The following is a 26,769-nucleotide window of genomic DNA, read 5'->3' as shown; positions in this document are numbered from 1 at the left end:
TTGGAGCAGAGGAGGCTGAGGGGGAACCGAATACAGGTATATAAAATGAGGGTATAGAAAAGATGAATATCGAGAAACTTCTTTCCATGAACAGTGATTTCTACCACCGGAGAGCATAGGTTCACAATGAGAAGAGAGAGGGTTAGAGGGGATACGTTCTGCTGTTTTATGCCATCTGTCGTGTTTATTGTGTTATGTACCCCGTAACTGGGTTGCCAAACCAGCAGAAATGGAACGCTCGTTGAAGTCTGTGATTACTAGGAACTAATAAAGTTTTATTAAAGAAATAAGTAATACAGTACACTAATTGCAAATATAAATGAAACAGATTAGCAATGATAATACACACATATACACAGAAATAGGGTAATAGGAATCAACCAAGCGCTATCGCAGTCTAGGGGTAAAATGATCAGTCTTAAGTGAAGCAGAGTTCAGTTCAGTTTAGTGCAGTTCGAAGTAATCGCTGTTGTTGTACCGTTGGAGAGAGAGAGAGAGAGAGAGAGTGAGAGATGCAGTTGGTTTCCGGCAGACCTTTTGATGTCTTCTGATCCCGCTGTGGTCACTGACTGTGACCCCTCCGTTCCGGATACGATTGTTCTTCCGCGGTGAACCCGGCACCCAGGCAAGGGCGGACACACACCCCAGGTTCCCACTGATCGTACCTTTACACCCTGTGAGCCTCTGACCGATTCCCACGAACCGGTCCTCCAAACTCTTACCAACTTGTGGGGGCACACTGCTCTTTCCAGGGTCTCGTGGTGTGTCGTGCCTTAGCAAACCTGTTCTTTTTATCCCCCTGCTGGGGTATCACCTGTCCATCAAACTTCAAACAGTTCAGGTTCAAAGCAAACGGTCTGTCAATATCTGAATTGTGTTTCTTTCTCGTTAATCTCTCTCTTCTCTCTTATTAGCATTTTGAATGTTTCTCCATTGTCTTCCGTTATCTCTCTCATTAGCATCATCCGTTCGGTAGCTCTGCTTGGCATCACACATGACAACTGCAACATGCAAGTTGCTGGAGGAACCCAGCAGGTCAGGCAGAATTAATGGAGGGGAATGGACAGTCGATGTTCGGGGTTGAGTGCTCCAGGTTCCAGCATCTACAGTCTCTTGTGCATTCTTTATTGCAATTGTATTTATAATTACCATGTATACCATTTACTCTGTGAACCAATGTGAACAAGGAATTTCAATGTTCTGGTGTATATGATAAAAAGCTACTCTCATCCAGTCTGAATGCTGCTAAATAGACAGGTGTCTGATGATCAGCATTTCTGTTGTAGGCTGAAGGGCCACTTTCTGTGCTGTATGACTCTCCGTGTTGGTTGGTCATTGTAGATTACCTTGGATTTAGAGGACTGATAGGAGACTCAACAATGGAGATGATGGAGAGAGAGTGAATATCCTATAGGGAAATGAACGGGGAAATTGAATTGATGGGATTTCTCTAAGCAGACTCAATGGGCTGAATGGCCTAGGTATGCTTCTATGCCTTATGTCTTATGGGTCATAGTCATAGAGTGCTGCTGCATGGAAACAAGCCCCTTGGCCCACCTTGTCTATGCCAACCAAGATTCCCAGCTAAGCTAATTCCATTTGCCTGCATTTGGTCCATGTGGGGGCACGCGGCCGAGTGGTAAAGGTATTTGACTAGTGACCTGAAGATCGTGAGTTCGAGCCCCAGCTGAGGCAGTGTGTTGTGTCCTTGGGCAAGGCACATAACCACACATCTGTGACGATACCGGTGCCAAGCTGTATCGGCCCTAGTGCCCTTCCCTTGGACAACATCGGTGGTGTGGAGAGGGGAGACTTGCAGCATGGGCAACTACCGGTCTTCCATACAACCCTGCTCAGAGTGAAGACTTTCCAGGCGCAGATCCATGGTCTCGCAAGACTAACGGATGCCTTAAGCATTCGGTCCATATCCCTCTAAACCAGGGGTCCCCGAACTTTTTTATGTCATGGACCAATACCATTAAGCAAGGGGTGGGGAACCTCTGCTCTAAGCCTTTCCTATCCAAATGCATTATAAATGTTAATAATGCATCTTCTGACATCTCATTCTGTATACTGATCATCCTTTGGGTGAAAATGTTCCTCCTCATTTTCCTACTAAATCTTTCACCTTAAACCCATACCTTTTAATTCTTGATTACCTAAGATTGTGAGCATTGACCGTATGCTCTCATGATTTCATACACCTTTAGAAGTTCACCCCTCATTGTCCTACACGCTAATAAAAAAAAAGTCCAAACTTGTTCAACCTCTCTTCATAACTCAGTCCCTCAAGCCCTGGAAATATTCTCTTATATCTACTCTGCACTCTTTTCAGCTTAATGAAATCCTATAACTGGGTGACCAAATCTGAACACAGTGTTCCAAATTTGGCCTCACCAATTTCTTGTACAACTATACCATAACATCCCAACTTCTGTACACAGTTCCCTGACTAATGATGGGCAGTGTGCCAAAAACCTTCCTCACCACCATCTTCCTGCAGTGCCACATTCAGAGAACTTATACTCCTTTGTCTGTTCTACAACACTCCCCAGGGCCCTAATGTTCACGATGAGAGTCCTACCCTCATTTGCGTCTTCCCAAAATGCAAGCAGGTCAAAGGTGTCTCTTTACACCAGGAGTTCCCAAACATTTTTTTTATTCCATAGACCAATACCATTTAGCAAGGGATGCATGGAGCCCAGGTTGGGAACCCCTGCTCTACAAGACGAGAAAAATATGAAACTTGCTGAAGACACACACAACTGAAGGGTTAGAAATGGAAAAAGAAATATCCCCTCTCTCTGTCTTGCAAGCCAGAAAATGATTTTGTTTTTCAGTTTATGGAGAATGGAAAACTAACAACTAATAGGCCAACTGGTTAGTGAAATTTTCCAGCTCTGATCCACATGATGTAAATAGATTACACAATAATTCAGAAGAAATTCTAGTTTTCAGATTTCACAATCAGCATCTATTTTTAGATTAAATTATAGTCAGTCTTTTATTAATGGTCAATAATCACTGGTTTAACTTTTACTGGGGTCTTCCCTCACTTTACTTTAAAAGGTCATATCCTGGGGATTCTGCAAAGGATCATTTTTAATCAGCCTTTTCGAGGTGTTTGAATATATCCAGGATGACTCATTCCTCCTGTCTCCTCAGGATGTATTTGGTTTCTCCTCTGAGTCACAGAGGTATTGTTCATGTTAAACATGCAGCTTTACATCGATTACTTGTACTGTAATCGATTGAGTTTTTTTGAGGATGTAATCAAGAAGACTGACGAAGGGAGAGCAGCGGACATTAGTAAAGCTTTTGACAAGGTCTTGCATGGCATGAAGAAGGCTAAGGTTTATGGGATCCAAGGAAAGCTGGCAAACTGGATCCAAAATTGGCTTGGTGATAGCAGGAAGAGAATGGTGGAGGAGGGATGCTTTTGTGAATAGAAATCTGTAGCCTATAGTCTACCACAAGGATTGGTAATAGGACCTTTGATGTTTGTGATTATATATTAACATCTTGGATGTGAATAATTAGCGAATTTCAGAGTGACATGAACATTGGTTGTGCCAGGGGAGAGGTTACGGGGAAAATTAGTGGGGGAATCAGATAGCTCTGTAGGCATGGATTGATGGGCTGAATAGCCTCCTACAATGTATGTAAGGTTTTATTGATATTATATACAGTGGTGGTGGTGGCATCCGTTAGTCTCGCGAGACCATGGATCTGCGCCTGGAAGGTCTTGCTTCAGTCTGTATTAGAGCAGCGTCTGTTGTGGCTATGGAGTCCCACACGGGAGTGTCAGTCTCGGCTGCAGCGACTGCACTTGAAGGCGCTGTCCTCCAGTGTTATCTTGGTGCTGTTTTTCCGACGAGTGTGCTTTTCTTCAGCAGCAAGTCTCAGCTTCTCTTCTCCTCTTTTTAGACCTCTGCGTACTTCCAGCCTCCAGTGAGAGCGATTGCTTGCGATGTCCTCCCACCTCTTGACGTTCATTTTCAGTGACTTCATGTCTCTCTTGCAAATGTCTTTGAAACGAAGATGGGGCCGCCCTTGTGCTCTCTTGCCGGAGGCCAGTTCCCCGTACAGCAGGTCTTTCGGGATCCTCCTGTCTGACATGCGGTGTATGTGGCCCAGCCAGTGGAGACGGCGTTGTTGGAGCAGGGTGAAGAGGCTGGGTATCTGGGTGCGGGCCAGGACCTCGTTGGTGACTCGGTCAGTCCACGTGATGTCCAGGATGCGTCTCAGGCTGCGAAGGTGGAAGGCGTTGAGACGCCGCTCTTGTCTGTAGTAGAGGCTCCAGGTCTTGCTGCCGTAAAGCAGTGTGCTGAGAACGCAGGCCCTGTAGACTTCAACTTTGGTGTGTGTCATCAGTTTTCTGTTCTCCCAGACTCTCTTTGTCAGTCTGGCGAATGTTGAGGCTACTCATCCGATCCGTCTGTTGATCTCGGGGTCTAGGGAGAGGCTGTCCGTGATGGTGGAGCCAAGGTATGTAAACTCGTGAACTATCTCTAGCTTGTAGTTGTTGATGGTAATGGCAGGGGGGTGCTCAACGCCTTGGCCCAACACGTTGGTTTTCTTCAGGCTGGTGATGAAGCTGAAGTCCTGGCAGGCTCTTGAGGAGCTGTTCATGAGGCGTGGCAGTTGCTGTTCAGAGTGTGTTGCCAGTGCCGCGTCGTCTGCAAACAACATGTCCCTGATGAGTACTTCACGAACCTTGGTTTTTGCCCTCAGCCAGGACAGACTGAACAGCCTCCCATCCAATCTGGTGTGGAGGTAGACACCATCAGTTGATGTTCCAAAGGTGTGCTTCAGCATGACTGCAAAGAAGATGCCAAACAGGGTGGGGGCAAGCACACAGCCCTGCTTCACACCGCTGCGGATGTTGAAGGCCTCCAAAGAAGAGCCGTCGAACTGAACGACGCCCTTCATGTCTGTGTGGAATGACTAAACTATCCTGAGGAGCCTCGGGGGGAAACCAATCCTGGCGAGGATTTTGAACAGGCCATCTCTGCTCACAAGGTTGAAGGCCTTCGTAAGGTCAATGAAAGCGACGTAGAGTGGTTGTCTTTGCTCTCTGCATTTCTCTTGTAGCTGTTGAAGGGAGAAGATCATGTCGATTGTGGAGTGTTCTGACCTGAAACTGCACTGAGACTTGGGATATACCCTTTCGGCTATTTGCTGCAGTCTGTTCAGGACCACGCGGGCGAAGACCTTCCCAACGATGCTCAGCAAGGAGATTCCCCTGTAGATGTTACAGTCGCTTCTGTCCCCTTTGTTCTTATATAGGGTGACAATGTTGCAGTCTCTCATGCCTTACGGCACTGCTCCCTCTGTCCAGCACTGGCACAGTAGTTCGTGCAGGTGGTTTAGCAGGACGTCCTTTGCGCATTTGATGGCCTCTGGTGGAGTGCCATCCAATCCTGGTGCCTTCCCAGTGGGCAGGCTGTCGATGGCTTTACTCAGCTCTTCAGCAGTCGGCAATGCATCAAGTTCCTCCATGACAGGCAGGCATTCCACAGCATCTAGCGCGCTGTCCAAGATGAGCTCAGAGTAATGCTCCACCCATCTCTCCATCGGGTGATTTTGCTGATTCTAAGCGTGGAATGCATACACCAGTGCCACGTACATCAGAAATTACAATGAGGATAGACAACCAACAAAAAGTGAATTCCTTGAGTCTACGTAAGACAAATGTAAGAGCAAATAAAAACACAACGGATGCTGAAAATCTAAAGCAAAGCACTCAATAGGTCAGCAACGTCTGTGGACAGAGAAACAGAATGAATGATTTAGGCCAAAGGCACTGCAACAGAACAATTGCAAACATTAAAGAGACGGAGTCGCGAGAGACTGAAAATGCTGGAATCTGGAGCAATGCACAAGAAGCTGAAGGGTCAGGCAGCGACTTTAGAGAGAAATGGACAGTTGGCATTTCAGGTCAGGACATTCATCTGGGCGCTGTAGAAGGACCTGAAACGTTAATTCCATGTTTCAAGCACTTTCTATTTTTGCTTCATGTCCATAGGTCAAATATGACTCTCTCTTAGGCATTCACCTTCATGAGGTGTGGAACAATGACCCCTTAGTGGACCTAACTTGTCCCCTGTAACTATGGTAGCTTATGATTCACAGTCCCAGGGAGAGATGAAAATTCAGACGTGAACTAGCCGGTTTGGAGAAGGGGAACTGATCTAAAGATTCTCTGCCTTCATGTCATTGCATTGTCTCTTTGTGCTTCAGCTGGTATGTATTTTTGGCTTTTTATTTCCTATTCTCGTCTGTTTCATTTCCCTCTTTAACTCCACTGACGTTTCCCTAACTTAACAAGTGCACTTTGATGCACAATGTTTGCACGTAAAGCAACATTATTATAGCAGCTGAACAACTTAAGCATGTTCAAATGCTGAAGGGAAAATCCAACACTCATCTGAGGATGGGCTTACCATTGTCACTGCAATGCCTTAACTTTATGTAGGAAGAAAGACAAGTGAGACAGCCTAAAGCACAGTAAGAGAGTTGCACTTTTGGCAGCAAGAATGACAACGGGCAACGACTGCTCGAGCTTTGCATGGTCCACGAATTGTGTGTCACCAACACCCACTTCCAGACCAATGCTCAGCACGTAGTGTCTTGGTGGCATCCCCGCTCCAAACACTGACACCAGCTAGATCTGATAATCACAAGACGCCGTCACCTGAGAAACGTGCTCATGACTCTCTCCTTTCAGAGTGCCGACTGCAACACGGATCACTCTCTGGTTTGCTGCAAGATCAGACTTCGGCCGAAGAAGATGCAGTGCGCCAAGCCTCCAGGCAAGCAGCGCATCGATGCCAGTAAGACACAACACCCAGACAAAGCTGCAGAGTTCATCAAGTCACTGGAGGATGCTCTCCTTGCAGACCCACCAGGAGGAGATGCTCAGCAGAGATGGGACTCTCTCAGGGACACTATCCACAGCACTGCCCTCAAGGCCTTCGGGAAGAAACGGGGGCAAGACACAGGACTGGCTTGAAGCGAGCTTAAGTAAGCTCACCGCTGTCATCGAGGTGAAGCGTGTTGCACTACTAGAGCACAAACGCCACCCCACCCAGGCAACACTGCAAGTGCTAAGGACAGCAAGAACCAAGGTCCAGGAAACAGCCAGCTAGACGCTGTGCAAATGACTACTGGCTACAACTATGCGAAAGCATTCAGCCATTTGACACAGGCAACATCCTTGGAGTGTACGAAGGGATCAAGAAAGCCATCGGGCCAACCCAGAGCAAGACAGCACCATTGAAAACCATAACAAGCGAGATCATCAATGACAAAGGCAAGTAGATGGAGAGATGGGTGGAGAAATGTCCGAGAAATATACACAAGATGCTGGAGGAACTTAGAAGGTCAAACAGCATTGATGGAAATGATTAAACAGTTGACATTTCAGGCAGAGGCCCTTCATCAAGACTGGAAAGGAAAGGGATAGAAGCCAGGATTTCCAACATTTGCAGAATCTCTTCTGCAACTACAGAAACACAAAAAGACAAAATGGTTTACAGATTCCAGTCTGTACGTCAGAACCAGCTGAACTCCTCCGTTAGATAACAGCCTTTAATTACTCCCAGGTAACCAGCATTCTACAGTATATATAGGCCTCACGAACCTTTTGATTCCACGACAGAGTCAACATGTCTGTAGGCTCAGCAGGCTCCACAACCCCAGTCCTTGCCACCACTGAGGACATCTTCAAGAGGTGGTACGTCAAGAAGATGGTATCCATCACTAAGGACCCTCACTATCAGGGACAGCCCCAATTCTTGTTGCTACCATTGCAAGGATGTAAAAAAAGCCTAAAGACCCACAGTCAGTAATTCAGAACAGCTTCTTTCCCTCTGCCATCAGATTTCTGAATGGTCCATAAACCTATGACCACTCTGCCATTGTTCCTTCTATTTTGGACAATTGTTTATTTTTGATTGGGTGATGGGTTGGAGATGTGTCTCTACCAAGGCACTCCTTCCCCCCGCTAGGCTGCAGGTCACCCTTAGGCAAGGTGTAGCACCAGCTTAGCCCTCTTGATTAGTGTCACGTGAAACCACGGCAGCAGGTGCTGGATGGTCATACGAGCAGCCGGTGCACATCACAGGTCCTGGTTATGTGACCACTGATGCCAGGCAGACACCTTCTGGAATATTGATAATGGCTGGAGTCACCTGTATTGTAAAGGCACTGCCCAGAAGAAGGCAATGGCAAATCAATTTTGTAGAAAAATTTGCTAAGAACAATCATGGTCAAGAGACCATGATCGCCCATGTCACATGCCGCAGCACATAATGAATGAATGAATGCATTTATTTTTGCAATCTATAGACCTGTACTGCTGCCACAAAACTACAATTTCAATTAGGTACTTTCACAATCTACAAACGTACAAGTTAGTGATAATAAATTTGATTCTGATTAGTTTCCAGTCTGTAATCACTCCTGTGTAGTTTGTTACATAAATCAATTGATAACTGTTTCTGAACAATTTATTTACTATTACAGAAACTCTCTTCCAATCCCATCCTAGATATTAATTCCAAAATGTGGACTAAAACATACTATTGCCTGAGAAAGGTGAGACCATGGGATCACTGCCTACTTTGCATGTATTTTAATTTTACTGGACCACTTTCCCCTCCATAGGTTGGTGGAGGCAGGAGCTGAAAGTTAATGAAAAGGCAGACTATGAATAAACTGCTGACATAATCACCAGTTGTATCTGTGTGCTGATTCACAGAGCTGGCAGCCCATAATCTGTGGAAGTTTGAAAGGCTGATTAAAGACGGCAGCTCGTGTGCTTCTTGGGGGGTGTTGGTGGGGGCAGTGGGCATGTGTAGGTGCATGCTTTCTTTCCGCTTGTGATGCAGACGTTTTCCATGACGTCCAAAGCTGTGGTGCCTAGCTAGCCCCTCCAGGAGACAGATGGTAGCAACAGCTTCCCGGGCTTGCTGCTGTCCGTTGCCTAGTTCTCTCACAGCTACACAACACCTCTCGTGGGCACAGGAGGCAGTTCCGTGACAATCTTCACGTTTACTTCCAAACTTCCTTTCTCACAGTCATTTATTCCATTGGTATTAAAAATGCTTCAAAAGATTTTGGGGGCTAATCAACATCTGTAAATATGACCAGGATGTGGAATAACTGTATAGCCTCCTCTGCAAGAACAGCATGTTTTAATTATTTAAAGTATGTCATGTGATATTTGGCACTAGATTTGGAAATTAAGCAAGATAGCTTTCTCTTAAATACATTCCTTTCTTTGGATTTCTGCTTAGATTCTGACTCAAGTTTCAAACCACCTTGCATTTAATCGAATTATCTCTCTGCCTTAGTGACTTGGCGTTTTGTTCCATTTATCAATAGGAAAGCACCTGCTTCCTCTTGAGTTCTGACGTCCAGAACATAACCTTAAAATGTTATCTCAGCCTGTATTCCAGCAAGGTTTTCTTTCTCAATCGATGTTCTTTTTATCTTAATTAAAATTACTGTTAATGCATGGGGGTGTTGTTCAGAGTAAAAGTTCCCCTCTTCAGAAGCTGACTGCATTCTGTGTCATGCAGTCTTAGAGTCATAGAGCCATAGAGAAGTACAGCACAGAAACAGGCCCTTCAGCCCATCTAGTCCATGCCAAACCCATTTAGATTGCCTAGTCCCATTGACGCACACCAGGAGGATAGCTCTCCATATCCCTACTATCCATACTTCTTCTAAATGTTGAAATCAAGCTCGTATGCACCACTTGTGCTGGGAGCTCATTCCACACTCTTATGACCTTCTGAGTGAAGAAGTTTTCCTTCATATTCCCCTTAAACATCTCAACTTTCACCCTTCACCCATGACCTCTGGTTGTAGTCTCATCCGACCTCAGTGGAAAAAGCTTGCTTGCATTTACCCTATCTACACCCCTTATAATTTTGTATCCCTCACTCAAATCTCCTCTTAGTCTTCTATTTTCTAAGGAATACGGTCCTGACCTATTCATTCAATCTTTCCTTATAACTCATGTCCTCCAGATCCGGCAATATCCTTGTAAGTTTTCTCCACACTCTGTCAACTTTCCTTTACATCTTTCCTGTAGGAAGGTGACCAAAACTGCAGAGAATAACCCAAATCAGGCTTCACCAATGTCTTAAACAACTTCAACATAACATCCCATCTCCTGTATTCAATACATTGATTTATGAAGGCCAAGGTGCCAAAAGCTTTCTTTACGACCCTATGTACCTGTGACGCAACTTTCAACAAATTATGGACCTGTATTGCCAGATCCCTTGGTTCTACCACACTCCTCAGTGCCCTACCATTCACTAAGTAAGACCTACCCTGGTTGGTCCTGCAGAATTATAACAGCTACTATTTGTCTGTATTAAGTTCCATCTGCCATTTTTCAGCCTGTTTTTCCAGTTGATCCAGATCTCTCTGCAAGCCATGGTAGTCTTCCTCACTATCCACTACACTCCCAGTCTGGTGCTTTCCGCAGATTTACCGATCCAGTTAACCACATTATCATCCAGATCATTGATACAGATGACAAACAACAAAGGACCCTTGTCTATTGTATGCTCCAGCCACACCCTATTCTGTCCTCACACACTCCTTTTACACTTTATGGCTATGAGGTCAAGATTAACAAACATTCTTACACAAAAATTGCTGGAGGAACTCAGCAGGTCTGGCAGCATCTATGGACCCTTCTTCAGGACTGAGAGGAAAGGGGGAAGACGCTAGAATATAAAGTTGTGGGTAGGGGGATGAGGCTAGCAGGGATAAGTGCCAGGAAGGGGATTAGTGGGAAGTGATGACTGGACAAGGAAATTATGGAGGGAGAGATCCTTGTGGAAAGAGGAGAGGGAAATGGAGGTAAAGGTATGTTTAGTGGTAGGATCCCTTTGGAGATGGTGGAAGCTGTGGAGGATAATGTGTTGGATATGGAGGCTGATGGTATGATAGGCAAGGACAAGAGGAACTCTTATCACTGTTAAGGCAGTTGGGAGATAGGGTGAGCACAAACGTTTGGGAAATGGAGGGGATATATGTCAGGGCAGTATCTATTGTGGAGGAAGGAAAACCCTATTCTTTAAAGAAGGAGGGCATCTCTGATTTCCTGGAATGGAAAGCCATGTCCTGGGAACAGATTTGGCGGAGGCGAAGGAACTGAGAAAAGAGACTAGCATTTTTACAGGAGAGAGGGTGAGTGGAGATATAGTCAAGATAACTGCGAGAATCTGTAGGTTTATAAAAGGGGAGGCATCAGAGATGAATAAGGTGAATTTAAGGCCAGGGTGGAAGTTAGAGGCAAAGTTGATGAAATTTGCGAGCTCAGCATCGGTGCATGAAGAAGTACCAATGCAATCATCAATAAAGCGGAGGAAGAGTTGGGGAGCATTACGGGGGAAGGCTTCGAACATGGACTGTTCTATGTAGCCAACGAAGAGACAGGCACAGCTGGGGACCAAGCAAGTGCCCATGGCTACGCTTTGCGTTTGGAGAAAATGGGTAGGAGCTGAAGGAAAAGTTGTTGAGGCTGAGGACCAGCTCTGCCAGATGGAGGAGGGTGGTGGCAGAGGGGAATTGGTTGGTTACATTTGTCAAAAAAGAAGCGGAGAACTTTGAGGCCTTCTCGATGGGAACAGAAGTGTATAGGATCTGAACATCCATGGTGAAAATGAGGCATTCAGGGCCAGGGAATTGAACGATATTGGGGAAAATTTTTACCCATGCTTCACCTGTAGATGTCACTAACAAGACCAAAATGGGTTACTGGTCCTCAGGTATCTGCGAGGCAGTGGGAAACCTCAGTGAACGTCACAACTCTGTGGAGGGAAGAGGCTTCCACAATACTGAATGGACCTCTAAAACTCTGATCTAGCAACCATAAAGATTCAATGATACGACACCAAGTCAGGTTGGTATTTGGTCTGGAGATGCAAACTTTCTTTTAAATTCCAATGAGTTAGGCCCAAATCCTCACACATTAACCTCTTCATCACAAGAATCAACCTTATGAACCTTCCCTACAGTCCCTTCAAAGCAAGCATGTCATTCTCTAATAATAGAGAACAAAACTGTAAGCCTATAGTGTTTGTACTGTACTTGCAATGTGGGTCTCCTCAATTTTGGCGAGACTATACGCAAACTAGGAGACCGCTTTGTTGAGAGCCTGCATGCTGTCATAATGGCTATCCTTAGCTCTTGGTTTCATGCTGGTTCAACTTCAATATGAGGACAAAGCCTCAAGCGGGCTTACCTGCATCTGCAGCCCAGGAGAAATGATGCTGGAGACAACATAGCATGGAGTCTGTGCTTGGTTGGGAGTTGGTCTCTCCCATCAGTGCTGCCGTCTAGTGTCCGACAGGCTGGATTGCCGGGAGCTGTACCATTGATTTGCATGTCGCTCAGGGACTTGGACTATACATGTGTGTTCTTGCATAACAATGTGTGTGTGTGTGTGTGTGTGTGTGTGTGTGTGTGTGTGTGTGTTTTTTCCTTTCTCACTATTCTGAATGTATGTTATGCAAAACTGGGCCCCAGAGGCACACTGTCTCATTCGACTGTGTCCATGGTCTGAATGATAATTAAACTTGATTTGATTTGATTCCTTTCCCATTCTCACCCTGACCTGTTTGTCCTCACCCTTCTCTGCTGCCAGGATGAGCCCAACTGTAAATGAGAAGAATCATACCTCATATTCTGCCTGGGTGATAGATAGCAGATCATCATTATTTATTTCTATTTGTACAATCAATTCATTTTGTTATGGATGCTATGTGCATTCAGAAAAAAAAACCTTTCGTTTTATTGCGCTAATTCTCTTTCACTTTGCCTCGCACTGTTACCTTCTCCTTTGTCTTTGGCTTCTTAAATACCCTTTCACACATAACTAACTTGGAGTATTATGCGCAGTTTTGGTCACCTACCTACAGGAAAGATGTAAATAAGATTGAAAGAGTACAGAGAAAAATTACAAGGATTTTGCTGGAACTGGAAGACCTGAGTTCTAGGGATAGATTGAATAGGTTAGGACTTTATTCCTTGGAATGAGGGGAGATTTGATGGAGGTGTACACAATTATGAGCGGTATAAACAGGGTAAATTCAAGCAGGATTTTTCCACTGAGGTTGGGTGGGACTACAATCAGAGGTCATGGGTTAAGGGTGAAAGGCAAAATGTTTAAGGGGAACTTAAAGGGAAAATACTTCACTCAGGGTGGTGAGAGTGTGGAACGAGCTGCCACCAGAATTGGTGCTTGTGAGCCTCGATTTCAACATTTAAAAGAAGTTTGGACAGGTATGTGGATGATTGGGGTATGGAGGGCTATGGTTCTGGTGCAGGTCAATTGGTCTAGGCAGTTTAAATGACTCAGCTTGGGCGAAAGGGCCTGTTTCTGTGCTGTACTCTTCTATGACTCTATTTTCTATTCCCAATTCAGCCTCTTTCTCCTTATATAAATCTAACTTCTATCTGCTGCCAAGCTACCTTAAGGATACCGTAAGTGTGAGATAAATCAGAAAGGATGGGGAAGGAATGGCTCAATGGTAGAACATGTGTCTACACAACATAAAGGTCCCTGGTTCAAATCCAGGTAACTCTTCAGTGGTATTGACATTTCACATTTGACAGATGATCATCTATTCTTTTCTGTACTGGAGTATTAGGAGGTGCCATTGACGGAGTTTTGATCCCAATCTTGGACTTTGTCGGTATGGAATGCTTCCTATGACTGTACGTTTCTTTCTTCGGGATGCTCTATTTTCCTCCAACATCTCAAAGATGTAAAGGTTGGTAGGTTAATTGGTCATTGTAAATTGCCCTTATTGTGTAGGTGAGTGCTAGAATCTGGGAAGAGATGATGAGACTCTGGAGAGGATAAATATAAGATTATTGCCAATGGGGTGGTTGACGGTCAGCATGGACTTGGTTACTGAAGGACCTACTTCCATGTTGTATATCCCTATGACTCCACAACACTGGGAAAAGGTACTGGGGCATTCGTAGTCATAAATGGGAATGTGGGGAGAATAACATGAGATTAGTGTAAATCAGCGTTTATTGCTTATCCCTGCTTGTCCTTGAGAATATGTTTGGGAACTAGCAACTTGAACCATTTCTGCCCAATGCGTGCAGAGTACCAAGATAAAAATTAATTTCATTTCTTGTTTGAAAATAGCACGTGTGAAACTCAGTGTTTCTCACAGGAAGTAATTAATTTTGTTGGCAGACTGATCTCAAGTTTGATTTCCTATTAATTATTATACATGATAAGTCATTCATTTTCCAGAGCAATAATTGTAGCCGGACAAATGATAAACATTTAACTCAAAGTTTACTGACATTAAAGGGACTGGGCAGCTGTGCTGTAAAGACAGTTTGTGACATTAATACATAAAATTGAATCAGACTTTATTTCTCAGCATATCTTGAGGGGCCAACAGGACTTATAAAAAAAGTTTTAAAGCCAGATGTGAGCTGTAGGGGAAATTGGAGGAGTGATACAGATATGCACACACAAATCATTGACTAACCTTATGGATATATTAATGGCTGACGTAACCAGCCATGCAATTATGTGAATTCACTGAACTAACTGTTGACACAGTCCTGATGAAGGGTCTCGGCCCGAAATATTGACTGTTTACTTTCTCATGGACGCTGCCTGGCCTGCTGAGTTGCTCCAGCATTTTGTGTGTGTTGAATGGATTTACAGTGTCGGCAGATTTTCATGTCTTTGCACCAACTGTTGAACCAGTCCAGTGAACTGCGGGCAGACTATTAACAGGAAATGCAAACCAATACCACAGGTAAGAATAAAATAAAAATAGAAAGTGTTGGAAATACCCCAGCAGGTCAGGCAGCAACATTGGAGAACAAAAATCTGAGTTAATTTCTTTGCTGCATGAACTTCTATCAAGATTGACCAGTCTGACTGGTACAGGAAAAGCCAGTTATCTGAAATGGTTAAATTCGATGCATCACACAATCTGCTGGAGGAACAAATTAATCATTGACTTTTTAGGGCAAGATTCTGTATCAGGATTGAGAGTGGCGAGATGTGGGGTTGTCAGCTAAGACACTGACAATTCCTTTCCTCCTACAGATGCTGCTTGACCCAGTCAGTTCCTCCAGCAGATGATTTGTTATTCCGTGTTCCAGCATCTGCAGTCCCTCATGTCTCCACTGCTGAGCTTGGTACTGAGTCAGGCTGACGCATTACATCCAGATTGAAAATGTGAGGCTGTTCCTCTAGCTCGCATTGTGGAGGCCAAAGACAGATGATCAAATGCGAGTGGGATAGAGTCATAGAAACAGACCGTGTTCACATCCAATATCAAACACCTAGTTACACCAGTCCTTCTTCATTCTCTCCACAGTGCTGTCAGCTCCGTCAACATTTCTGCCACTCACCTGCACATAACCTAGCAAGCTGCCTGATGGTGTACTGGGATCAGCACTGGACTTCAAGACGGGTAGTCCTAAGTTGGAACCTGGCCGGTTCCTTGCACCTTGCGTGCACACTGGGTTCAGTATCGAGCTAGCAGAAGACATTTGTCCGTCTTTCATCGGCCTCGTAAAAGACAGACAAATGCTAAAGAAACGGCAAAGTTGCTAAAGAAATGGCAAAATGCTAAAGAAACAGCAAACTAATCGAGCAAACTGCACATCTTCAAGAAACTGGAGCATTCAGATGATGCCAACGTAGCTACAGGGAGAACATGCAAACTCCATTCATTGGAGGTTAGGATTGAACCTTGTTGGGCAGGTCAGTTAGCGGATAGGGTGCAGTCAGTGGCTCAGAGGGCCTGTTTAAACTGTATGACTCTTGCCAATTTAAAAGCAAGCTACAGAAATCCAGCTGTGAACTGCCCTCTTCTTCATTTATTGGGATATGAATATTACTACCACTCTTAAGGAGGTAGTCATGATGACAAGTTCTGAGAATCAACCACATGGAGTAGTCTGGTGTCACCTTCAGCCGGAACAGGTTAGGATGGCAGATTCCTTTCCCCAAAGACACTACTAAATTACGCAGCTGTTTTACAACAAGGAGCCAGTAAAAATTGTGGTTACTAAGACCAGCTGTTGTCCCAGATTATTGACTGAATTTAAATCCCTGCTCGGATTTGAACACAGATTATTAGTCCAGCAACCATTCTCTTCATACTTACTTACTGACCGTTACACCACTGGCGTTCAGGGCAGCAATGAAGCTCCTCCATCTCTGTCTGTATAGAAGGATTCTTCACTGCTGTTTCCACAACAATTTCTTTTTTGACCATTCAGGGTTATCAGCCCTGAGCTGAACCCCCAAACCTGGAGGTCCGGTGGACCGCTCCTGGTCTGGCCCTCTACTATTTGACCTGTTTGGCATGGGTGACCCTACCGAGAGCCAAAGCACAAGGACTTGACTCCAGCCAACAGAGCTCTCTGGATCATTGAGGCACGCAAGCCTCCACACCCTACGGCAAGGTTGTGGTCCTTTTGGAGGTTTCTCTTCATGTTAGTGGCCTATTCTTCCTGTAACTAGTGCACTTAGCTGTGAACAAGGTTTGTGACATCTGCAAGTAGAGATAGTGGTCACTTTCTGAATTATATTCTTGATCTGAATGAAAATCATAATGAATATTGTGGTGGAGCATGCTTACCTCCCTCACCGGCATAATTGAGCAATGCTCAGATGTTCCTGCATCTCTTGTCATTTCCAGTTAGATGTAAAAACATGCCTTTATGAAGGGTAAATATAGAGGATTTTTAACAAATCCTATAATTCCTGCAGTGATTTTTTATTTGTGGAATTATTAGCAAAGCCTTCAGTATCGTAGCATAATTCAGCAGGAAAATAGGCCCTTCAACCCAGCTCAGCCATACTGACCAAGATGCCGATCTAAGCTGGTCCCATTAGCCTTTGTTTGGCCTCTTCAGATCTTTTCCTGGCCCTTCAAAATCCTGTTTCTTAGCAAGCCCTCCAACAACTTTCCCCAGCCTGATGTCAGGCTCACTGGCTTGTAGTTCCCTGCTGTGTTCTTGCAGCCTTTCTTAAATAATGGCACAAAGTTAGCCATCCTTGCACATGGCTATCGTAAATACAAAAATCTCTTCTGGAGTCCTGTCAGTTCTGTGCCCCTGCTTCCCATAGTCTGCTGGGATATATCTGATCCCATCCCATGGGTTTACTCAATCTGATGTGCTTCAAAACCACTAAAACTTCCTCTTTCTGAATGTCGATATGTTTACGACTAAAACTGAGAGTGACTTTCCATTCCAACTAGTTCTGCTGTAATTTGATACATTAAATATTGTAATGTATAAAAAAGTAAACAACATGTAAAATTGTGGTTGAGTTTGAATGCCCACACAATATTGCACGAGGGGAAATAAATGCAGATTATCCAGGATCACCAGAATCCCATGTGGAAATATTCCCTTGTGTAGTTTGACTGCTTTAGTAAAAAAACATCATTCTTAATGCCATTCAACACTGCCTTTCTTTCTCCCTAAAATCCCACCTCAAAACTCACCATGATGAGTCGGAAGTCAAGGCTCGATGGTTGAAGCCCCCTGATTTGGAGTGTCCAGATGTCGGAGGCCTGACGTCTGTGTATCTGTGAATCAGAGGCTTAATGACTGTGAGGTGGAGGCCCAATTTCTGTGAGTCTGTGAGGTGGAGGCCCGATTTCTGTGAGTCTGTGAGGTGGAGCCCGATTTCTGTGAGTCTGTGAGGTGGAGGCCCGATTTCTGTGAGTCTGTGAGGTGGAGGCTCATTGGTGTATCCATTGTCTGTGAGCCTGCAAGTTGGAGGCCGGATGACGTATCCAGAAGTCGAGGCCCGATGCCTGTGAGTCTGGGCCAAGGATTGTAGGCTGGAGGCCTGTCTGTGTGTGTGAGTGGGAGAAAAGGGGCTTGTTCTGTCGTTATTTTGTGGCTCCTGTTGTTATTGTTGTTGCTTGTGCCACTCTGCTGAACATTGTGGACATGCTATTTGGCACCGGAATGTGTGGTGACACCTGCAGCCTGCCCCTAGCACACCGTTAGGTTGTGCTGGCAGTGAACACGGCAATGCATTTCACTGTAGTAGATTTCAGTGCATGTGATAAATAAGTATATTTGAATCACCAATCACATCTCTCTTTTCAGAAAGGAACCTGAAGCAGCCCGAGGAAACCCATGTGGTCACGAGTAGAACGTACAAACTCCTTATAAATGGTGCCAGAATTGAACTCGGTACTCCAGAATGCCCCAGGCATTTTTGTTGGTAATTGATCAATCGACTGCTCCCATGGCTTCCCGTGACACTGATCATGGGGCTAAGCAGGTGTTAAATATACAACTCCTTTGGTAGAGACCATGGCACATGAGAGGACATTTTGGGAAGATTATTGCCAATTTAGCGGTGGAGACACATCTCTATCAAAGAGGTGTAAGGCACTCCTTCCCTCTGCTAGCTTGCAGGTCACCCTTGGGTAAGATGTAACACCTGCATTGTCACCTCCCACCCCCCCCACCCCACTCGATCAGGGTCATGTGAAGCCAGGGGAGCAGGTGGTGGATGGTCATCTGATCGTCTGAGCAGCTGATGCATGGCACAAGGCCTGGTTATGCAACCACTGAGGCCAGGCAGACAACCTCTGAAGGGTATTGATAATGGCTGGGGGTCACCCGTCTTGTAATGACACTGCCCAGAAGAAGGCAATGACGAACCACTTCTATAGAGAAACTTGCCAAGAACAATCATGGCTATGGGACTATGATCGCCCACGTCACATAACACGCCACATAATGAATGAATGAATTGCCAATTTGGAGACATGCACTCAAAAAAGTTCCCCATCCCTAATCTATGCTTGAGTTTCTGGAGAATAGGGTCAAAAGGGACAACAAATCAGCCATGATCAATCAGCGGAACAGACTTGATGGGCCAAACAGCCCAATTCTGCTTCCATGTCTCATGGTCTTGGGGAAGACAAAGACAGGATTGCTACCTCCTGTTCCCAGACACCTGGAAACCCCTGAAGGCCCTTGAGGTTTACCTACCAGTAAAGTACATTTGTACAAAGCAGCAGTGTTAAATTGGTATACAACAAGATTCCATCAACTGTAGCCCAGTGATAAGCAGATTATTTTTCCTTCTCAAGTAATCGTCATCATCGTGGCTATCCCTCGAAGTCGAGGATGATGGTCTTCATTCTGTTGATCTATTTATGGGCTCTCAAGTAGCTTATTGAGTAATCTCAGGTAATATTGCCTAAGGATAACAAGAAGACCAGGATGTCCATCTGCATGGCAAGTATCTTGTATTCCTCTAGTTTTGGACACATCTTGATTCTCTTTGTGCTCTCCACTGTCAGTTGTGTCTTTAGCTGCCTAAGGAATATACTCACCTTTCAATCCAAAGATTTGCTTCCTCCTAATAAGATCCCCCCCTCCCTGACCAAGGTTCTGGACACCCGTTCTGTAACAAATGTCTGATGACCTCGGGAATTTCCACTGAGAGGCTCCTGAGGCATTTCAGTCCAAGGCCACAATTGCTTTCACTTGGTCCAGTGTGCCCCTGTTGAATCCTGTGCTCTAAAATCTAAGGTCCGATATTTGCGAATCAGGAATGCACGTGAAGGTTTCAAGGTCAGGGCTAGTGGACTTGTGTATGTATCCAGGCATGAAATCATCTTTACAGGCTCTCATTCTAGAGCTGGGGTTCCTCAGTTGATGATAGGGGGTCCATGGCATAAAAGCTGTTGGGAACCCCTAGTTTAGAGTTTGGGGAGTTGGTGAACCCCAATTAAATGAGAAAACACTAGAACCACTCATCGGTTCTACAACACCTGTGGATAGAGAAACAATGTTTCAGGTCACAGATACTGCACCAGAACCTGAAACGTCCACTTGGATTCTCGGATGCTACCCTGACTTCCTGAGTTTTTCCAGCATTTCCTGATTTTATTTCAGTTTTCCAGTATTTGCAATTCATTTTCATTTTCATTTAAAATCCAAAGTTACTAAAGCCCAGCTTTGGTCAAGATGACCCTAAACAGTGGTGATAAATGATTATTTGATTCTAGGATAAACTTGAAAGCCAAAATATTGCACTCCAAACTTGGAGTATATTGCACATTTCTGGTCACCCCGTTCCAGGGAGGACATGGAACCACTGGAAAGAATGCAGAAGAGGTTTACCAGGATGCTGCCAGGATTAGAGGGTATGAGCTATAAGGGGTGATTGGAAAAACTTGAGCAAAACCAACAAAACTGCTGGAGGAACTCAGCAAGTCAGCCCAGCTTCTAAGGAAGGGAATACACAGTCGGCATTGAGGGCCAAGCCCTTTCACCAGGACTAGAAAGGAATGGGGGCAGAAGCCAGGATAAGATGATGGGAAGAAGGGAAGAAGTACAAGCTGATAGGGGAGGGGTGATAGGGAAGGTGGGTGGGTGAGGAGGGGGATGAAGTAAGAAACTGGGAGGGGAGGTGGAAGAGGTAAAGGGCTGAAGAAGGAAGAATCATAGGAAAAGTGCAGACTGGTAAAAGCGGAGGGCAACCAAAAGAGGGAGATGATTTGCAGATAAGGAGAAGTGATGGGGTGAGAGGTAACCAGAATGGGGAATGGAAAAAGAGGGAAGGGGGAAATGGGAAGAAATTGTCAGAAGTTAGGGAAGTTGGGTTGTTTACTCAGCAGGATGGAGGCTGAAATTATGAGAGGCATAGTTAGGGTAGAAAGTCAGAATCTTATCTTGCAGGATATGAACGTTAAACCTCAGAGGACATGCATTTAAGGTGAGGGGGAAAGTTAAAGGGAGATGTGCACATTTGTATTTTACACACAGAGACCGGTAGCTCCCTGGAATGGGTTGCCAGGTGCAGTGGTGGAAGTAGTATTTAAGAGGCTTTTAGATTGACACATCAAAATGCTGGGATGGTGGGATATGGATCAGAAGAGGTTTAGTCTAGTTCAGCATCCTGCTCAGTGCAGACAAGGAAAGTTGATGGGTTGGTTACTTTGTTATAAACACAAGAGATTGTATAGATGCTGGAAATGTAGGAAAACACACCCAAAATGCAGGTCAGGTAGCATCTACGAAAATGAATAAAGAGTCGACGTTTTGGGGCGATGCTGCCCGAGTTCCTATGACATAGTGTGTGTGGTACAGTTCTATGTTCCTTGTTTGCAGCGATATGCTAATAGCAAAAAAAAATGATGGAATGTTCAACACGGGACGCCCGAAAGGTGGAATTGAACCACTCTGTCGCTAGACAGCTACAGGTTTGAAGCCTGCACCCCAGACCACTGAGGATCATCCGGGCATTATCTGGATACTACATCACAACTATATAAAACATGAAAATCTCCTACTCTTTTAACTTATAATAATTAAGTTGGTGTTCCATTCTAATACTATAATCCCTCTCTACTGACGATAATAAATATGAAACAGAGTTCACAGCCCTTAATAGTGTCCGGATCATCACTGCTCTCTGTTGGAAATATTTGCGTTTATATGTAAATAAGGTTCCACGTGATTGGCTGATACGTATACAGACCTTATACTTCGTTTGTATGCAGCGCTATCACGTTGTCCCGACGGAATATCCTGCAGCATGGCTGCCGAATAACGGCACAGAACTTTACTCCTTTTTAGCATGGTAACTTGGCACGGATATGTATATTCCATAATGAAAACTGCAGTTTCCTTTGAGTAGCTCTTAAAAACTATCAGAAAATTGGGTCTAAATAACTCCTTCTGCATTGTTTGATTCTGCAGGTTATTTGCATAAATACCACTTAGAGTATTTTAGCCATCATAATTTGTTTTCACATTTTCTTCCATCTTCCTTCTTTCATTCTTCATTCCCAGGACCTGGGCATCGCTGATAAGGTTTGAGCAAACAAAGTGCTGGAAGAACTCAGCAGGCCCAACAGCATCTGTGGACTATGGCTGAGGGACCGTCAATGTTTCAGGTGGCGACCCTATATAAGGGCTGAGCATGCAGAGGGAAGGATAGGCAATATAGAGAGGTGGGGAGGAGGAGTGAGACGGGGATGGCAGGTGATAGGTGGAACCAAGTCAGGCGAGGGATGATGGGCAGATGGAAACAAGGTGGCGAAAAGGGAGGGAAGAGGGAGTGTTGAGACAGAGGCTGGTGGGTAATAATTGCAAATGCTAGAAAAACTTTTGTTTTGGCAAATAAAAACAGCTGGGGGAGGGGATAGAAAAAGTGAAACAAGGGAGAAGAAACCCAGGTATGTGGGCAAAGGGAAGATGGAGCCAGTGATATAGCGTGGTGGGGTTGAGCAATGACAGTAATGAGAGAGAGAGAGAAAAGGGCAACAAATAGAAAGAGACCCTGGTGAACTGGTAGAAGTGGACAAAGAACACAGGGGCAAACACGAGGAATTCTGCAGATGCTGGAAATTCAAGCAACACACATCAAAGTTGCTGGAGAACGCAGCAGGCCAGGCAGCATCTCTAGGAAGAGGTACAGTCGACGTTTCGGGCCGAGACCCTTCATCAGGACTAGCTGAAGGAAGAGCTAGTAAGAGATTTGAAAGTGGGAGGGGGAGGGGGAGATTGGAAATGATAGGAGAAGACAGGAGGGGGAGGGATGGAGCCAAGAGCTGGACAGGTGATTGGCAAAAGGGATATGAGAGGATCATGGGACAGGAGGCCTAGGGAGAAAGAAAAGGGGGGGGAACCCAGAGGATGGGCAAGGGGTATAGTGAGAGAAAAAGAGAAAGAGAAAGAATGTGTGTATATAAATAAATAATGGATGGGGTAGGAGGGGGAGGTGGGGCATTAGTGGAAGCTTGAGAAGTCAATGTTCATGCCATCAGGGATGTGAGTTGCTGAAATTGGAAAAATTAGTGTTCATACCATTGGGCTGCAGGCAACACAAGTGGAACATGATGTGCTTTACTTCTGCTTAGTATGTTTCCTCAGTGAGACAGTGGAGAAGGCTGAGGATAGTCAGATTGGTGTGAACGTGGAAGGGGGAGCTTGGAGTTCAAGGTGGCTTTTGGTCTCCGGGCAAGGCAGTGATTCAGATCCAGTTGCTGATTGTATTTGGTGCTCACATATGGCCTTCTTGGACCAAACATGGACTGAATGACCATTTCACAGAGTTCACCTGCACTCTGTCCACAACACAAACTGAAAATGCTGCCTGGCCTGTTGAGTTTCATGGCATTTGATGTTTTTCTTTAATTCCAGGAGGCCAGTTGGTAAGGGTGACGACTTCATAAATGACATTAGAAGGTAGAACAGATACAGGTCTTTCGGCCCATTGTGTCTGTGCCGAACATGATGCTAAATAGAACTAAATCTCTCTGCCTGTACCTGGTCCATATCGTTCAATTCCCTGCATTCTCATGTGTCTAACAGCCTTTCAAATGGCACGGATTGTATCTGTTTCCACCACCAACCCCAGCAGCTCATTCCAGTTTCCAACAAATCTCTCTTCAAATAATTTGCTTTGTAAATCTCCTTTAATCTTTTCCCCCTCTTATCTTCAGTGCATGTCCTGTAGTACTCTGCATTCCTATCCTGGGAAACTGTTTCCTTGTGAACTGAACTGATGAGCTTGAAAATATTGAACTGAATGATTTTGAAAAATAAACTGGCCAGTAGTTTCTTGGATTTTCTGTTATGAGCTTTCTATTTCCAGATTTATTTGAAGAACCAAGCTTAAATGTCTCATTGTGACCTCTGGATTACTGGCCCCGTAATTAAACCACTCCTTTCACAACATTTGATGAGATCTTTCTCGCAGCGATCGCTTTTCCTCATCCAGTCCAGCCGAAGAGTCTTGGGACCTGAAAAGACTGTCCATCCCCCTCTACAGTTGCAGTCTGACCTGCTGAGTTCTTCCATCAGTTTGTTTGTTGCTCCAGGTTCCAGCATCTGCAGTGTCTTGTAACTCTATTTCTTCTTGTCCACATGCCCATCATGGTGCTTGACTCAGTGTAACCATTATTTGTATCTTATATTAAAAAAACTTAAAAACCTCATGCCAGCTCATCCTTTCGGTAAGACTGTGGCTGCTGTGATCTTTGACCTCAGCTACAATCTCATAACCTTTTTAACATCCTGTAGTCCAAGAATCTCAGTTCTGAATATATACAATGGATTTGAATCAACAGCTCTCTGGATTAGACAATTCCAGAGACTCACAACCATGGAGAAGTAATTCCTACTCCCAAACAACAGGAATTCTGCAGATGCTGGAAATTCAAGCAACATACATCAAAGTTGCTGGTGAACGCAGCAGGCCAAGCAGCATCTATAGGAAGAGGCGCAGTCGACGTTTCAGGCCAGCCAAACTCTTGTTCAGGATTTCAAACAGGGGCAAATATTCTACCAACTACTCTCTACCTTCCATTGAATTCTTTCACTTCTCTATTTCAATTACTGACACCCTTTTATTTTTTACGGTTTTAAAAGTCAAAGGGACCTCTTCAAAATTAAATGCAGCTTTCAGTTGGAAGTGGATAATTCCCCAGGGTGCTATTGACGACTGAGTGCCCAAACATAGCGTTGACATTTACATTGCTCAATTGTTGTGTAATGCATTCAGATTGGCAGCCAAAAACTTTGTAGTAAAAATATGCATGGATTGTATCCCAGTATAAGCTACCAAGAAGATCCCAACTAAATTTCTGAATCCTCCTCCGGGCACCTAACTTCATGACGGATATAAAAACCTCGGAAAGATTTGTCACGCTGAAATCAGGAATAGAGAGTTCCACTTAACTGGGATTAATATGAACCAAATATTGTGTAATCATAACTGAAAAGCAAAAAAAAATGCAGTTATTGGAAATCTGAAATAGTAATAGATAAAGCTGGAAATACACCACAAGTTGGGCAACAGCAGTGGAGAGATAAATAGACTTAATAATTCAGGTCCCTGACACTTGAACAGAACTAAAATTTTTTAATAGAGATGTTCAAGGTTTTGAGAGGTTTTGGAAAAGAAAGGAGGAATTCTTTCTATCTCTTATAAAATGTACATGTTTTGGATGTGGACATCATGGGCAATACAAATATTTATTGCAATTATCTAATTTTTCCATGAACTGAGGAAACGGACCTATACTTCATTACAATACTTCCCTGAAATATATATTCCACTGTTTATTTTTAAAAATTCCTGCAGTTAATTGGATTGACATCACTAGATCATTGCCCCAGACCTGTATATAGCAAACACAGTAAATTAACCACTAGGTTACCATAGCTAAGCAAACCAGGGTTTGAAACCAGAGGATATATGTTTAAGATAATTAGATAAAAGGGCAGAGAAAAGGCAAACGGTCTGCTGGAGTAACTCAGTAGTGGAACAGCGCCTGTGGGAGGGGGCAGCATTGTCAACGCCATTCATCAGGACCATGAATGTAGAGGAAAGATATAAAGGAGAGGGTGAGACAGAAGCAAGTAGAGACTGGTGGACAGAAGAGGGGTGAAGGATAATGATGAGCAGTTGGAGCCAGGTGGGAGAAGAAGAGGGTGAAGGTGGAGACAACTAGGAGGGAGGTAAGCAGGAACACAATACTGGAAGTATGAAAGGTGATAATAGCAAACATCAGGGGAAAGGTGAAAGGCAGATTGAGTTGAGTCATGTTGAGTCAAGTCATGGTTATTTCCATACGTACAAGAACACACATGAGCAGGTGTAATGAAGAACTTACTTGCAACAGCATCACTGGCACATAACATTATATAAGCAGCATTCAGAATAAAGACATTTTTTAATCCAGGTTCAGGAACAGTTATTAGCCATCAGAGGGGATAACTTCACTCAACCCAACACTGAACTGTTCCTACAACCTACAGACTCACTTTCAAGGACTCATTATCTTATATTCTCAATATTTATGGCTTACTTATTATTATTATTATTTTCTCTTTTTGTATTTGCACAGCTTGTTGTATTTCGCAATTTGGTGTTTCTCCATCTTTTTGGGTGAGGTCATTCATTGATTTTATTGTGTTTCTTTGTAGTTGCTGTGAATGCCTGCATGAGAATGAATCTCTGGGTTGTATATGGTGACATGTATGTATTTTGATAATAAATTTACTTTGAACTTTGAGAAGTTACTACAGGAACACAATGAGAACAACGATGTCCATTTTAGTGCAAAGTAATCAAAGTGGACATAGTATTGCTGAACTTTAGGGATTAGTGTTGTGCAGGTTGAAAGGGGGTTAGCTGATCTCAAACCTGGTGGTGTGGGACTTCATGCTTTTGTACCTCCTGCCCATTGGTGGCTGCAAGAAGGTGGCATGGTATGCATGGTGGGGGATCTTTGGTACTGAATGTTGCCAACTTGAGGCAACACCTCCTGTAGATAGTACCAATAGTGGGGAGGGATGTGTCAGGACCAGATGGGGAAAAGGGATCTGGTAGATAAAATGTGAAATAGAACCAGAACCCCACCTTAAGTTGTGAGTTAATGTAATATGAATGGATTAGTAAGACATGCAAGTTCATAAGTAGAAACCAGAGAACCTGAAAGAAACATATGTGGTCTTATAGAAATGCAACATTGCATCTACAGGCCATGACACACAGGGACTTGGGCTATATTATATATAATATAAACTTCAGAGGACCGGGAGGAGGTCTGGCCCCGGCACACTTCGCACGCAGGCCCACCTGTGTGTGGACAGGTCATGGTGCTCGTGAACCAGATCTCCAGCGATGGGTAAATAGCTGCACTGCCTTGTGGGCAGCATCGGGAGAGGGGAAGGCTACGGGAG

General features: G+C 44.4%; 1 protein-coding gene, 1 long non-coding RNA gene and 1 other non-coding gene across 3 annotated transcripts in view; 1 reads left to right on the top strand and 2 right to left on the bottom strand.

Moving 5' to 3' along the window:
• Positions 1-26,769, bottom strand: part of mrpl33 (mitochondrial ribosomal protein L33) — a 169,599-nt gene that overhangs the window by 128,960 nt on the left and 13,870 nt on the right. The window lies entirely within an intron of this gene.
• trnastop-uca (transfer RNA opal suppressor (anticodon UCA)) lies at positions 21,230-21,316 on the bottom strand. Its single transcript has one exon. It is a non-coding gene; the product is annotated as a tRNA-Sec (tRNA).
• On the top strand, positions 21,585-23,929 carry LOC134359439 (uncharacterized). Its single transcript, XR_010021116.1, has 3 exons — positions 21,585-21,655; positions 21,868-21,971; positions 23,675-23,929. It is a non-coding gene; the product is annotated as an uncharacterized LOC134359439 (long non-coding RNA).

This window comes from Mobula hypostoma, chromosome 2 (assembly GCF_963921235.1).
Source record: "Mobula hypostoma chromosome 2, sMobHyp1.1, whole genome shotgun sequence".
Taxonomy (NCBI): Eukaryota; Metazoa; Chordata; class Chondrichthyes; order Myliobatiformes; family Myliobatidae; genus Mobula; species Mobula hypostoma.
Note: the sequence above shows the minus strand (reverse complement) of the source record. Positions and strands in the feature narration are given on the sequence as shown.